At 41.9% G+C, this 15,865-nt stretch overlaps 1 protein-coding gene across 4 annotated transcripts in view; it reads left to right on the top strand.

Annotated features, from left to right (window-relative positions):
* SH3PXD2A (SH3 and PX domains 2A) overlaps positions 1 to 15,865 on the top strand; it is a 376,426-nt gene that overhangs the window by 146,258 nt on the left and 214,303 nt on the right. The gene's annotated exons all lie outside the window — the stretch shown is intronic.

Here is a 15,865-nt window from a genome sequence, read left to right as displayed (position 1 = left end):
ACAACGTGCGCACCACACACTGTCAGGATTCTCCGGTAATGCTGCCGAGATCGTGCAGTCACGTGACCGTAAGTATGCAATTTGCATACTTCCGGCCACATTCTGACTAGACGTGCTCGGTCTCGCTAAATGCAAGTGCACTGAGCAAGGCTCAGCACGTCTAGTTGGAATGTATCCAAATAATCTCATACTTGCGGTCACCTAACCGCCTGGTCTCAGCAGCAATACCGAAGAATACTGACAATGTGCAGTATGCGCACTGTAAGGATTTTGAAGTCAGAGTGACTGCAGACTTCTAGTAGAAGACCGGACAACCCCTTTATGTCACGTGACAGCTGCCACTAAATCCACTGATCGGCTGCAACCTCTTCCGTTCCTTCAGAGCGAACTTCCGCTCCGACAGAATACTGGAAGGCTGCAGCCAATCAGTGGCTGGTTGCAGAAGTTATATGACTGCTAGGATACACAACGTCGACTTTGAAAGAGCGGCGCCAGACTGGTAGGTAAGTTTGTGTTTTGTTTTTTTATTTTATGTGAAGCAATTAAGAAAATATTATCCAGAAATGGAAAACCCCTTTAATGTTCTCTATATGAAGGTTTCAACATTTTCAACCTCTGGAAATCCCCAAAAATCTCAGTGACAATCCTTATCTGTCAGTAGTCACGTTTATCCACTCCTCATCCTCTGCTACATTAATAATATGCATGCTGCTATATTGCACAGGCAAGGTGCATGGGTTGGTTTTGCAATTTATTCTTTGCGAGCAGTTATTTTTTTAATTTCATTTTTTCAAATTTTTTTTCTCATGCTTTAATTTTTATTACTATGATTTCTATTACACTGCTCCAACACCTCTTGTCTTGTTGTCCGAATGTGATTAGTGATGTGTGGATGGTCAGTGTAACATCTGCCTTTTATTGGCAGTAGCTAGACACAAGCACTTGGTTGGCAGGAGCTGGCCGCCTCTGTTGCTAGACAGTCATTGGCATTCAGCATGGAAAGGGCACATACAATGGCCCCTTCTTGTAGCCAGCAGCCTAAATGGCTGTGCATGCTAGAAGGGCAGATGTTGGCATGACTGAGGCTTATTCTCTAGATGTGGGAAGGGGGTTAGAGGTCCTTAGTAAAAGGAGAAAAAAAAGAGCAGGAGAGGCTTGAGATTGCAAGAATCCTCTTAAAATCAAAGTTAAGAAGCCGTCTGGGATGCATAAGGATGCTCCTATATCTATGAGAACCAGTGCCTCCTTGGTATATTTACACACCTCTGTATTGATCTTTGATTTATTTCTGCATAATAATCATATTTACCAATATTTAAAATGCAAAACTTAGGATATTATCCCCCATCCTCAGAAACACCCCAAAGTGGCCACTTTCGGATGAGATTTTACTAAATCACACCCCACCTATAGTCCAATTCATATACGGTAATTGTTTTGGCAAAATTGGATCTTTTGGCAAGTGTAGGTACTTAGTCCATTAGTAAGCTGTCTTTTTCTCCACTCATGTTCATACATCACAGACGTCATGAGTATTTGGCAGGGGATTCCACTCCTAAATCCTCATCGAAAGCCTGTTCTGCCACAGATCCTCTTGTGAAATATACGTAGGATTTGCTATAAGCTATTAAGTGACTTGCAAACTAGGAGAATGTGCATTAATATATCTAGTTAGTAGTGTTGAGCGAGTATGAATTGTTAACCCATTTGGCGAGCACGCTCGGGTGCTCGCCGAGTATTTGCGGCATGCTCAGCATCGATGAAAGTGCCTCCGCGCCTGCATGTGTCACATCTGTCATACACCTGTGACATATGCAAGGATTGCCTGTTTGTCAGGCAATCCATGTAATGTATCACAGCTGTCTAACAGTCGTGACACTTGCAGCCGCGGCGACAGTAAAAGAAATGCCGAGCACGCCAAAATACTCGGCGAGCACCCAAGCATGCTTGTTTAAAGGGCTAAACGCGCATGCTCACTCATCACTACTAGTTAGTATAATGCACCTTTTTTTTATTATCAACCTATAAATAACTGGAGTAATCAACCCCAATAAACCATGGTATAGTATGCATGTATTAAAAAGTATAAATTTTATTATGAATCAATTAAAACCAAACAAACATTTAAGAAAGTATCAATTGGTAAGAGGTGAGGATACAAGAAAATCGTAGATGGACGCAGTTCACATGGTATGCCACATATTAGTACAGTGACAACAATACAAATATATATACAAAAATTCTGTGGTAGGTCATACCTATATTGGGCTTACCTCAAAAAATAGAAAGATAATCTCCTCATAAAACAAGTGTTCACTGTGGGGATATATAATGGTATATGGAAACAGTTCATCAGTTCCTCACATGGATTGTTTGTGTAAAATAAGGCTTACCCATGACCGCAAGGTGGTGAGTGTCCGTCTGTGATCGTCACCCCGACACACGTTTCGCGTGTTGGTCTTCCTCGTGGGGCAGTCAATTTTTTTAGTAGTTTGGCTGTTTTGCGCTGGCTAATTTACAGTGACCAATTATTGTGAGTGAGCTTTCCTAGGACTGCTTCTTTCCCAATAATCAGGTAGTGTAAACAGGCTGCCAGTGACTGACCAGATGAGTGAAATGCTCATTCATCAGGTGAAATGATTTCTAAGATTGCTTAAAAATCATCGTTCTCAGCAACACATCATTCTGTCAAGTGCTGCCGAGAACAATGACAGTCCATGCATACAGAACGATCTATTACCGATTGTTCTGTGTGTGCACGGAAAGTGCGGTCAGACTATCTAAACAGGCTACTAAACAATCGGCAATAGACAAGCATTTAGCTGATCGGCAGTCGTTTAACGTTGCACATTGGCAAGCATAACCACATCCTTACGACCTTAGAGTATGTTCGTATTTTTTTCAAGTGATCAAAAACTATGTGCTTTCTAGCGGAAACTGCTTCAGGAAACTCCCTTTCCCTGGGGAGTTTTTGGAGGCGTTTTGCGTTTCTTGTAGCGGACTTGAAGATTTTTTTCAAGAGTTATTTTCACAGTTTTTTTCCTGAAGCTTTTTTTGGAACCTTTTCAGTCAAGAGCTGTTTCGAAGAAGGGATATCCACTTTCTTTTCTCCCAATCATGTGTTTTTCAAACCCTGAAGAATTTTAAAAGAAATTGAAAAGCCTGAACATATGAAATGCACGGCATTTTTACAAAGAAATCAATAGGAAGATTGCTTTGAGTGTTTCGTGAGTGCTTTTTTCCCGCATCTTTATAAATGTAGCTAATCAAAAAGTTACTGGAAAAAAAATGCAGTGTGAATATACCCTTACTCTTAGGCTAGGTGCAGACGACCGATTATTCTAAACACAATCTGATCAGACTGTGATCTGATTCTCTCACATGAGAAGAAGATGGAGTAAAAAAATGTCTCCATCTTCTCCATTCAGCATGGCCGTGAAAATCGGACTGTACTCAGATGTCATCCAAGTGCAGTCCAATGTTTTCCACGGACTCAATGACTTGCATGGCTGACTGCGATCCCAATATAGGATCAAACGTGGACATGCAGTTATTTTTTTCTTGAATCGGCTCTGATCACGGCCTCACATTTGTTTGAGAGAGATTCAATGTTTTGTTGGATCACAGTCGGACTGAAAATACGGACATTATACTGTTATCCAAACTTACACAATATTCTGAGTGTGGTCTAATTAGTGATTAATATAAAGGTAGAACTCATTGTGTACATAAAGCTCTCTTTGATGCACCCTGTACTATTCTTTGGCTTGGCAGCAGCTCCCTGGCACTGTTTGCTACAGTTGATTTCCCCACAGACCGTTATCCATTATACACAAATACATACAGGGCTCAGTCATTAGTACAGTCAGTGGCTTCAACCTGTCCAATGCACTTTTGAAAGGCAAACAGAGCTTGTTCTTGGAATAAAATTCCTTCAGAGACTAATGCGTTCTACTTATCTATATTTCTGCAGTAATTTCCCAGCAAAATCAACACAATCAGCTCTTGTCAGTGGGAATCCCCGCAGCACTGATGTCATTTGGCAGAGCATAGTTTGCAAAAGTCCACTCCCTAGGTCGTTTTTTGTTTCCTTACCTAAAGCTAAAGAATAATTGCAAATTTTCCCCCTCATTAATAGGGTCAACCGCTTTCCTTTTTGTTTTATTTTATCTTTCTAAACATATGTGTAAATCACCTCGGGGGCAGATTAGTTTAATGTATTTTCCTATTGACTTGAACAGTCCTCCATACACAATAGACTAAATTTAGCTGAACCCACCGATATCAGCAGGATCGGCCTACAGTGTAATGTATGGGGGCCTCCCGATTCTCGCCCTGTCAGCAGATGTCGGGGGAGAGAAGAATCTGGCTGTTGGAATTTCAATGGCCGATTCTTTTGTTTGGAGCCGGAATAAGTCACTACTAGAGAAGTCTGGAAGCAGCCCTGTAAAGGGACTCAGCACAGAATGACTGTTCAAGCCAAGTACAGACGCTCGGTGCATCATGGCGCGGCAAATCATTTATATACACCTTACCACCTACTTGGTTTCCATCTATCTCCACCCTTTTCCGGCTCTATGAAGCCAGGACTGTCAATCAAACAAAAGAGGGTGGAGATGGGGAAAAAAAGCAGGTGTGAAGGTGCATATATATGACTGGCCCTGCCAGGATGTACCGAGCGGCAGGACTTTGTTTGAACAGTCATTCTGTGCTGAAAGAGTCCCTTTAACATCGAAGCCAAGCATTAATGTGTAAAGGGGAGTTGGGAGACATAGCTGTCGGCCAAATTCTAGTGCTAATGTGTATGGGGGTGTAAGGTTGATTAGAGGGGTTGTCCTGAACTAACATATTGGTGACCAAGGTCATCAATATCGGATCAGTAGACGTCCAACACTGGGCACCCCCACCAATAAGAAGTTATCTGCTCTATCGGAGGCTGGATGTAAACAATGTACCAAACTGGAACAGCGCAGTTCCGTAATACATTGATGATGCCTTCTTATCTCCTATTTATGGGAATATTGCGGAACCGTAAATTGCTTACATCCGGCCGCTACCAGAGCAGATAAAAATTGATTTGTGGAGGTGTCAGGTTTCGGACCCCCACCAAATTCATATTGATGACCTATCCCATGGATTATTATTAGGTAGTCCTGGAAATCTCCTTGAACGCTGGCCATTCACATCAGATAGTTATTGGACAAAAGCTTCTTGAATTGAATTAAGGGGAAACGTTTATTTTTTATTTTACTGACGCAGTAGAAGTCATTTTTCAAAACTTTTTGGAATAAAGTTAAAAAGTGTGATGCAATGACAAAAATGTATATAATTATATATATTTTATACATTTTAGTTGGGTTGTTTCTGCAAACTTTTCAAACCCTGTCAGATATTTTAAATTGCAGAATTTTTGCAATGAATGTGAACATATCTAAATATCACTTTATACATAGACTGTACAGCTGACACATATATAAAGGGGTTGTACTTAGATTGAAAAAAAATTGCCTAAGAGCAGGAAGTGCACTTATATAAGAAAATTTCCATATCTTATCTGTTACATGGCTTCAATGCCGTTGCTCCAGGGGACTTCACCGGTGGTTATTTATTTCTTGCTCTTCAATTATGGAAGGGGCCTATGTGCTACAAAAGCTTGCAAATATAATTATTCAAGTTAGTCAGTAAAGGTATCATACATATTTCTGGCTATTGTGGTACCACATTATTTTTAATATATATAGGGACTGTTTGTTTTTAGTTCATTACAGTTTATCCTATGGAGTGAATTAATCAAGCAAAGGCATTTTTATCAAGTTTGCATAACTGCTATTACATGGACGTTACTTTCACTTCTATATGGTAGAGTATTGCAGGCTGCTTACATGTATGACCAGTGAGGGGACCCTCATCACTCAGCTTATTGAGGGTCCCATGACAGCTCTGCCTGTTCAGGTAATGGGGCTGATTGTGGCTCAGCTGCCGCCACTGCACTTCCATTCTACTGTTCAGTTATTTGACTCATCAATGATGCAATAATAAGCCAGCAATATAATATTCTTGAAAACGTATTAATATCTATAATTTTGGAACCAAGAATTTCAGCAAAGAAAAAAAATGTTAGAAGAATTATACTCCCTAGAGTCTTATCCTCTCTCATGATGCCCATACGCAGTGTGAGAGCTGCAATCAGAAATGACGTGCAACTAAGGAATACACTGAAATAATTGATACGTCCAGCATGCTCCTGTATCCTCCATACTAAAGGATTAAGAAGCCGAGTGACTCCAGAGAGGGGGGATCGTGGATGCCGCCCGCTGCCGTCACTTTTGACATCAGATAGAGTGGATGTGACGCAAAACAACTGGAAATCTCTGGCACGGGGTCTGCATTGCTAAACCTCTGTGTGTGTAATAAATTACGTGACTTGCATCTTCAATCTTTCTGTCCTCTAATTGAAAACAGTAGTATTTCAGCAATCTTGTGCAAAAGCTTGGGATTTAATAATATCTCCTCATAGGAAATAGATGTCAGCTACGGTCTATATTATGCTGCCAACTTAAACCATTACTTTCCTTGTCACTGCTCTAAATCATGATATTGCCTTCAATGTGCAATGTTTATATACAAGTATTCCTTTTAATTTAGGGTTTATTATACCGGGAACATTTAAAGTCTGGACAGATAGGAATTCTCATCAACTATCATTTTAATTAATTGAATTAACCATAATACAATTTTGCAGAGCGCATCAACCTTTGCATCACAAATTCTGGAAATCCTATTGAAGTTTATTTAATATTCCAGTTGAATAAAATGTTAATACATTTCATCTCTTGAAAATATGTATTTTTGCCTATGTGTCCCTTGTATCCAGACATTTGGAACACCCTGTATTATTGATCAATGTGTTCAGTTTAATTGTTGTCTCACCAGAAGAAAAAAACTCTTGAGTTGAAACCAAGAGACCTACTAATCATTGTGTCTGGCTTTAGAAACCCCGGCTGACCTACCGTTATCGCTGTAGGAAGTAGTGGCCAGCCATATGTAGCATATATAATTAGTTATTACAAGAGAGCTCAGTGTGACTCCTCTATAGAGGACTATTTGCTCATATTAGTCATAACTGATGAAGATGCATGTCGGTGTCTTGCCTTTGTTCACACAGCTCCTTTACACTTACTGGACATCATCCTGCTTCCATGAACCAGTTTAAAATGCACGTTCATCACAGCGGCCACTGCTGGGGGAATATAGTATTGCATGGCGCCTATTCAATTAACGGTCTACTATACGGAAAAGCCGGGTCTGCTGGTCAGATCACGTGGGAATCTAGATCTCTTCTGAAGGTGGATCCAAAAGGATGACAAAACCCTTTAATTGAACTCCAAGGCATAATGATACATTTTCTTGTGGTTTCCTCCAGAAGTTTGTGAACACCAGAGGCCAGCTGCGAGATTGCAGCCAGGTATGCCGTTCTCTGTAATGCTGCGACATTTCAGAGAAAAGCTGGATTGGGACCATAGAGAAAGATATGACTAGTCCAGTGCGGCTTCTACCTGGTGTCTCCCCGCCTCCTCTCTAGCTGATTGACAGGTTTCTCCCTATGTACACATAGAAAAGACCTCTCAAGCACATGAAGTCCAGCAGGCCAGTGCCCAGTTGGTTTTGCTAATTATTTTTTTTTTGTGATATGCCGCAGTGAATCAGACAAAGACCTTCCTGGATGCAATCACACAGCCAGGCTATGATTTATACTGCCAGCGGTTAAGGCAGTATATAGCTAGTGATAGGTTCATTTTAAAGGGGTTTCCACTACTATGATACTGGATAGATTAAAGTGCACCTGTCAGCAGGATTGTGCTCAGTAAACTACATACACTGTCAGGTGGGCGACGTTACACTGATTAAAATGATACCTTGGTTGATGAAATCCATGCTGTGGTTCTTGTGTAAACTTTACTTTCAGTTTGGAGGTAATGATATGCTCGTGCTCTGGGGTGGCCAATGGAGGGCGCTCTATCTGGTGCTCTGCTTACATATTCATCTGTATGCTCTTATGACAGTGTCGCGCCCAGGGGATGGGGAGGACTCGGCGCCCGGGCCTCGTTGTTTGGTTTTGGGGGATGTCGCGGTAGTCGGCTCCCGGGCCCGTACCCTGGGCCTCTCTTTTAAAAAGGGGTGGATAATTATATATATAAGTTCGTGACGCCACCTGTGGTGTCTGATGAGGATCACCAGCGCTGCGGCAGCCCACTGAGGCCGGTGTTAAGGCAGCTTGCGTGGTATAGCTCCCCACAGGTGGAGCTAGGCCTCAAGGCAGCGGGGGATGTAAGAATGCAGGACAGGCGGGACCCAGCCGGGTCGGAGCAAGAACAGGGACAGACACGATAGTCACTTCAGTACCTTTTACTGATGGAAGTTCAGGCACTTTCCGGAGCACTGTAGGGTGAAGGGTGCATATCAGGATCCTCCCCAGTGAGCGGGTGTAGGGCCTCCTGTTTCTTGCCTTTGTGTAGTAAGTTTCTGACCTGCCTGGAGCTAGGCCTAACTTTGTCTCTGTCCTGCACCGGCTGACTTTGTGGTAGGGCCTTCTCTTGGAGTACACGCTCCCAGCATGCGATGCCTCTGTGACTCCTGGCTCTGGTACGTATCAGCTCTTGGGTGATCCTGGGACCTGAAGTCTTCCAGGGGTCTCCGGTTGTCTCTACAGGGGGATATACGGCCCTGTAGACGCGGACCCGGTGTCCGGTATATGTTTTCTGGGGTGAGCTTGTACAGCTCCTCTGCCCCCAATGCTACTCGCTCCTCTAGCCTTCGGCATCGCTCGAGGCCCTCACTAGGCTGTACACACTAGCGGCAGCTTGCCGCGCTTCACCGCTCTTATGGCGTCGGCACACCTTGGGCTCTAACTGAGCTCTCTCTTGACTGAGCTCCACTGCAGGCTGACCTCTCTCAGGCTTCTCTGCTACAGGAACTAACTGCCTAGCTCCACCTTCCCTATTTATATCCCTACCGGGCTCCCTCTGGTGGTCTGAGGTGGAAGGTGGAGGTGTGTGTGTGCTATGAGGGCCTCTTGTGGAGGAATCCGTCCATGCACCCCTCTAGGATCTGTGGCACTAATGCGCAGCAGGGGCGCCACAACAGCTCACTGATCATTCACTGACCTGCCTCCTATTTTACATAGTGCATCTAGTAGGGTGTGGTTAGGTAAAATAGGAGGCAGGTCAGTGAAGGCACAGTGAGCTGTCATAAGAGCATAGAGATGAATATGTAAGCAGAGTACCAGATAGAGCGCCCCCCCACAGGTCGCCCCGGAGCACAAGCATATCATTATCTCCAAACTGAAAGTAAAGATCACACAAGAACCAAAGGATGGATTTCATCAACCAAGATATCATTTTAATCAGTGTAATGTCGCCCACCTGACAGTCTATGTGGTTTACTGAACACAATCCTGCTGACAGGTGCGCTTTAACAGTAGCAGTATGTAGGGGTCTGACACCTGGCACCCCCACCAGTTAGCTATTATCAGCTCTAGCAGGAGCTGCATGTAAAAAATGTATGAAATGGATCAGTCAAGCTCCGCCACTTTGTTTAGTATCCGGAGCTGGTGACAGCTGATTGGGAGAGATAGGAGGTTTCTGACACCCCCCAATCTGATATTGATGACTTGTCCCTTGGGTAGGACAGGTCATCAATATCATAGTACTAGACAACCTCTTCAAGGGTATGTGCACACGTTGAGTAATTGCAGTAAAAGCGGGTCTCTTGGCAACAAAAATGCAGTATACAATACATGCATTTTTGAGACATTGTTACTGCATTTTTGTTTTGTATTTTGCTTGAATTCCCATGAAGTATGTATATAGTATATATTATTTTCTCATGTTCCTAACATGACCTTGCGAGGAAAAAAAAGCTTCAGTGCAGATGGAGGTACAATAATATTGATGCAGGTATCAATAATATTGTTGTGTGTGAGATGCCCAAAGGGGTTTTCAACATTTTTGGAGAGAAGATAGTACATACAATGTTCAACAGAGCACACAAGAAGAAAAATAAAGGGTTATGACCCCTAATGTATCTCAACATAAAATGACTCCTTCATGACAGAAATATAGGTAGAGCAGAATTTTCTGTTTTCTTCATTAAAGAACAATTTTTTTGACATTTTATGTTCAAGTTTTTCAAAATGCAATAATTTTTTTAGCGGGATGTATTTGCTGATAACTAAGTATAATGCACTGTTTTGCAGAGCCACAACGTAGTGACTTTTGGTCTTCATAGGAGAACACCTCTTTTGCCAATGTTCTTGTAGAAGTTGCTCTGAAGACTAGTTCCTCGGTTTGTTTAGGAGGCGTTGAGAGCACAGAGGTTCATTTAGTCTGGATTTCTCTGTCTGCATTTATACCCACAGACGACCTGAGGAAACTCTCTGCTCCTTGTGGTCAGGAGCACAGTAAATCAGACCATTATAATGGACTTTTGATGTTCAGTCTTCAGCAGGACTGGACAAATTGGGATTTGTTACTTACTGGAAAGTACGTCACTCATTCTTTTTGGTCCTTTGCTGTCGCCCTAATTTCGTGACACTTTTACAATGTGTTTTACAATTTAACCCTCCTCCTCTATTCCATAAATGCTTCATATTTGGGTTATTTGTTGATTAATCCCAATACTTCATTGCATTTACTGCTTGCTTCTGCATTTATACATGTAAATCAGGTTAAATTATTGTTTAGCGAGATTATGTGACTTTCTTATAAGCTCCTTGTGTGGCAATAATTCATTTTCACAATCCAGGCTACTTAGTTTATAAAAGGTTGCGTTGGATTTTAGGAAAAGTTGTTTCCCAAAGTTGAAATCATTTTTATCTTTTTATGTTTATGTAATCTTGCTTGACCACAATATTGTAACATTAAAGGGGTTGTCCGGTTTAAATAAATAGTTATCACCCATCCAGGGGATAGATGATAAATTGTCGATCAGTGGGGATCTGACCGCTGGGACCCACTTTAATCAGCAGAATGGGGAACTGTTACCTCTGTAAGAATGGAGCATGTGCAGCCTGCGCTCAATTCACTAATTATGAGACTGTAAGCTTTTTTCCAACATCCCTATAGGGAAGGAAGTCTCTGGACATGGTCTTCAAATCGAGGAACATTTCACTGGCGACGAAGACATGGCTCGTACATAGTTTGGTCTTTTCTGTTGTAACATACGGATTGAAACCTGGATGACAAAGAAACAAGACAGAAGAAGAATCAACGCCTTCGAAATGTGGTGCTGGAGAAGGATGTTATCCATACCATGGATGGCAAGAATAACAAAGAAATCAGTTTTGGAATAAATCAAGCCAGACATGTCACCCGAAGCAAGAATCACCAAGCTACGACTTGCCTACTTTGAACACATCAGACGAAGAGAGCAATCACTGGAGAAGGACATCATGCTCGGAAGAATAGACGTGACAAGGCAGAGAAGAAGACCATCAAACTGATAGCTTGATGCTATCAAGATAACGGCAGAGAAGACCCTGGCGGACTTATCTAGGCTCACACAAGATCAATTTTCCTACAGAGCGTTCATCCATCAAGTCGCCATGGCTCGAGACCGAGCTGAAGGCCATTAAAAAATATTAGGGAATGAATGGAGTGGGTTTGGGTGTCTGACCTGCTGTGCCATCTTGTAACAAGGATAAAAGTTCCCTGTCAGGGATAAAAGCTCCCCGATCTACTGATCGGTGCGTCTACCAACTGTGAGATACCATCCAATTGGCAAGTTATCACCTATCTTATAGATAGGTTATAACTTTTTCTAACAGGACAATTCCTTTAAAGGAGAATTGCAAGTTATTCCATATTTTACCCTATCCTGAAAATGGGGCTTTGCAGAGCCCTGACTGAATGTAGTGTAGGTGAATGCATCTCTGTTCCATTCATTCTCTATGGGAGAGCTGGAGGAAGCCTATTACAATACTCTGCCTCTGCAAACTCTGGCAGACCCATAGAGAATAAATGGAGTGGATGTGCACATGCTCCACCTCTGCTCTATTCAAATGGATCTTCTGGTAAATCCAGGCTTCAATTGGTGGAGGTTCAACTCCCAACACCCCCACAATCGGCTAATTGAGAGGTATACAACCAAAAGACCACATCATTCGCTGCTGCCCTTTCAATTAGTTGATCAGTTGAGGTGCAGATAGTCAGATCGCTACTTAAGTGCCAGGGAGTCAAATTCGCATTGATCTGATATTTACAGATGCTAATAGAACGAGGACTCAAAAGTCTTACAGACGAATTCCCATTAGAGGTGACTTTGGCCCCAGTCACTTGTCACTGGGGTCTATTTCTTATGATACAAGTATAACCTATTGAACACATGCCCTCTGTTTGCTATGATAACAATGAAATTTGCCATGGATGTGAGCTTGTTCTGAATCTATATGGATTATATGGATGTAAGGTGGGATCGCAGAATCATTACCTCTGGTGAGTCCAAAAAACTCAAGTCTAACAATGATCTGCAGTTAATCACCTTCCAAACTAATTATAACACATAGAAATGATCCATAAGGCAAACAACATAATCTGCGCCAGGTTTTTGTTAGGGCTTGATCTCACTGCTTTCTGTGACAGTAGTTGTTAGAGGCTACTAAAAGTCTCAGATTGACAAATGATGTCCTCATAGACAGGCATCAGTGTGATGTCAAACTAATTATTGAACACATAGAAATGATCCATAAGGCAAACAACATAATCTGCACCTCGATTGTGTTAGGGCTTGTTCTGTCAGCTTTCTGTGACAGTAGTTGTTAGAGGCTACTAAAAGTCTCAGATTGACTAATGATCTCCTTATAGACAGCAGTTAGTGTGATGTCAAACTACATGTGAAAGTTCTCATTGTGCCTCAATGCTGCGGGCTGAGAATTGAGTTTTGATAGATGTTTAACACTATGTATTATAAAGCTTTTGATCTTCTGATGATCACGTTCTGGGGTGTTTGTTGTATGCCACTAAAAGACTTCTTACATGTTTCTTCAGCTTGATGTCTGGTGAGCTTACACCATGTGTATTATAACCATTACCTTATCCTTTCATGAGCCATAGATTTGCCATAAGAGTCTACTTTTTGTCGTATGTTTAGTCAGTATATGTCAGGCTCCTACTGTACTGTGGATGTAGAAAACATTTTTGAGTAGGGCAGTGTATAAACAATAAGTTTGTTGCAGTTGGAACTTATTATAATATGGGTTTTCCAAGCCCATAACATTACACAAACAACTAATAATTATATAAAATAAAAAAGGAATAATAGGCATATTTACCAATGTCCTGATGTTTCCTTGCATACGTTTCCCTGCTACCCACCTGCCCCTGTTCTTCCAACTCCAGCAATGTTGCATCAACATAACATGTGACCACTGCAGCTAATCACTGGCTGCAGTAGTGACCAGTGATTAGCTGTAATAGTCACATCTGTGTCGAAACGTCATTGTTGCACATCAGAGTCACGGGACTCAGTTGCGCAGGAGCAAGTTATGCATTACTCGATTTTGTGGCATTCTAAACTTTTGGTAAAAAAAAAATAGAGGGACTAGACTATCCCTTTAAGGATTTTCCTTCCTAACTTCTATTACTAATACATGATAAATTAATTTGCTCCTGTGATATTCCTTTCCAAAATTTGCCCATATCTCCCCCATGTATTCTATCTGCTGCAAGACACTGGATATATATTTCTCTTAATGAGCAACTTGCAAAAAAAAAAGTTTATTTTACCGCTACAATACACTAAATTGTTTCAGTATTTCTAACATAAATATCAAAAATGAGTTATTTTTCTTCCAGCCTTCAAGTAATTTATTTAGAAAAAACCTGGGAGTCTGGTTTAGCATTTTGTATGAACTTCTTGTAGTTGTCCTTAGTTGGACCTTGTAATTATGAAAAGTTTCTCAGAGATTTCCTCTGGGGAATGATTTACTTAGAACATCGTATGAGCCATTTTAACCCGTGGCAAATGAAGGCTCTCCCTTTAGTAGATGACAAGCTAACAGAGTTTCTTGTGAATGCCTTCTGGTTCAAAAAGAAGATGGCCATTATTACTGGACGTAGTCCACTCTGCCGCTCATATAGTGGTCAGAAACCTATCTCCAGCTGACGTAAGCGAGTATTAAATATGATGCATGCTGTGTGTCTGTTTTATCAGCACATATTTACTTTGGAGAGACATTGAAAAATTTTAGTATCCCAGTGAGTATTTTTTTTTTTTATATATACTTGCGAAGTTCAAGCCAATGGCACATGGCCATTTCTGAAGGCTGAGACCTCAAGCTTTCCATTTAGCCACCTCTGAATTTATTAGCCTGGGATGTCCACAATTGTAATTGTAAACAGGATGAGTTATTGCAGCAAGTTCAAAGGCGAGAAGTGATCCCCCACCTTGCTCATGTGTGGCCAAGTAAAAGTTTATTTTTACATAGCCCTGTTTGCTTGTATACTTTCAGCTAGGTAAACTTTGAATTTAGTTTTCATGTCTTGAAGCAAAGCTGAATATGTGAGCTAGTGCTAAATAGGATGACTTGTCACCAACAAAACCACCTTCAGGATTTGCAGCAATTTGTACAAATGTGCTTTGTTTCTATTGCTAGCCTTCCGTACAGTTATAGGAAATATGAATCTAATTTATTAAAAATGCCTTTATTCCAGACTGCTGTAGGGTAGATTAAAATAAAGGGGTTGTGGGGTTTAGAAAACTTATCGTCAAATATCATTGAGGAGAGTCCCCTCTAACCAATGTGTAGGACAAAGATTGTCTCAATGCAAAAAGCATAATTGCTTTGGAGGACCCAGTATAGCCATTCTTTATATGGAAAGCACAGGTCCTTTTACTGTGCAGAGGCTGTTCCTTGATACAGCAGCTCAGCTTCTATGGTGCTGTGCTCTCCTGGCTCCATTCACTGCAAACAGCTGGACGCTGGGGGTGTCAAGTGTTGGACTCGCACCAATATAAGGGCCCATGCAGATGACCGTAGTTTCGATCCAGGTGCAATCCATCAAAACATCAGATCACGCTCAGACCAAAGTTATTCAATGAGGCAGTGGACATATCTGTTTTTTTTTTTCTCAAACCACTCGGCAACATGCATGGCTGAATGCAAGATTTGCCTCCAATAACCGGATGGCACTCATTCTTGCTGATGGGTCCTTGGAAAACATCGGACCACACTTGTATGACCTTGAAGTGCGGTCCGATTTTCACGGACAGACTGAATGGAGAATGGAGAAGATGGAAAACTTGATCAGAGTCTGTTAAGAGCGTAATTAGCAAAATCGGACCGATTACCTCTGATGGAGAAAATACAGTCCTGTGACCCTATTAGAGATGAGCATTGTTCGACTCGAACTGTTCGCCAATCTCAAATTCGAGCTGTTTTGGGCGGTGTTCGAGCCGTTCGGCGAACACGAAAGATTTGAAAAAAATTCGGCTGTTCGAGGTTATGTTTGATAACTGTTCGTGCACCAAAATCATAACTGGATTTTTTCTCAGTAATGCTGAAAATTAATGTTAATACGCAGTTTGAGTGTACAGCGGGGCGGGGGGAGGGGCAGGGGATGGATCTCTGCAGGAATAATGAAGATCTCCATTTTTTTTTCTTTCCCGCATTTACAGTGGGGAGGTGCAGTCTGTCAGCCTATCAGCAGCGCACACACGGAGCGAAGTGCTTTTTTTCACACAAGCAAGGGCATGTGTCATTGGCAGTGTATGTCACATGTCCTTGCCCTATAAGACCCAGCCATTTTCCCCGTCGCCACCATTTTCTCACTGCTGCAGCTGCGTGTTAGACGGCACCGCTGTTGCTGTG

Source organism: Phyllobates terribilis, unplaced genomic scaffold, assembly GCF_046119375.1.
Source record: "Phyllobates terribilis strain yellow unplaced genomic scaffold, ASM4611937v1 Scaffold_5__5_contigs__length_657084704, whole genome shotgun sequence".
Taxonomy (NCBI): domain Eukaryota; kingdom Metazoa; phylum Chordata; class Amphibia; order Anura; family Dendrobatidae; genus Phyllobates; species Phyllobates terribilis.
The sequence above is the reverse complement of the archived record's forward strand: the minus strand, read 5'-3'. Positions and strand labels throughout refer to the sequence as shown.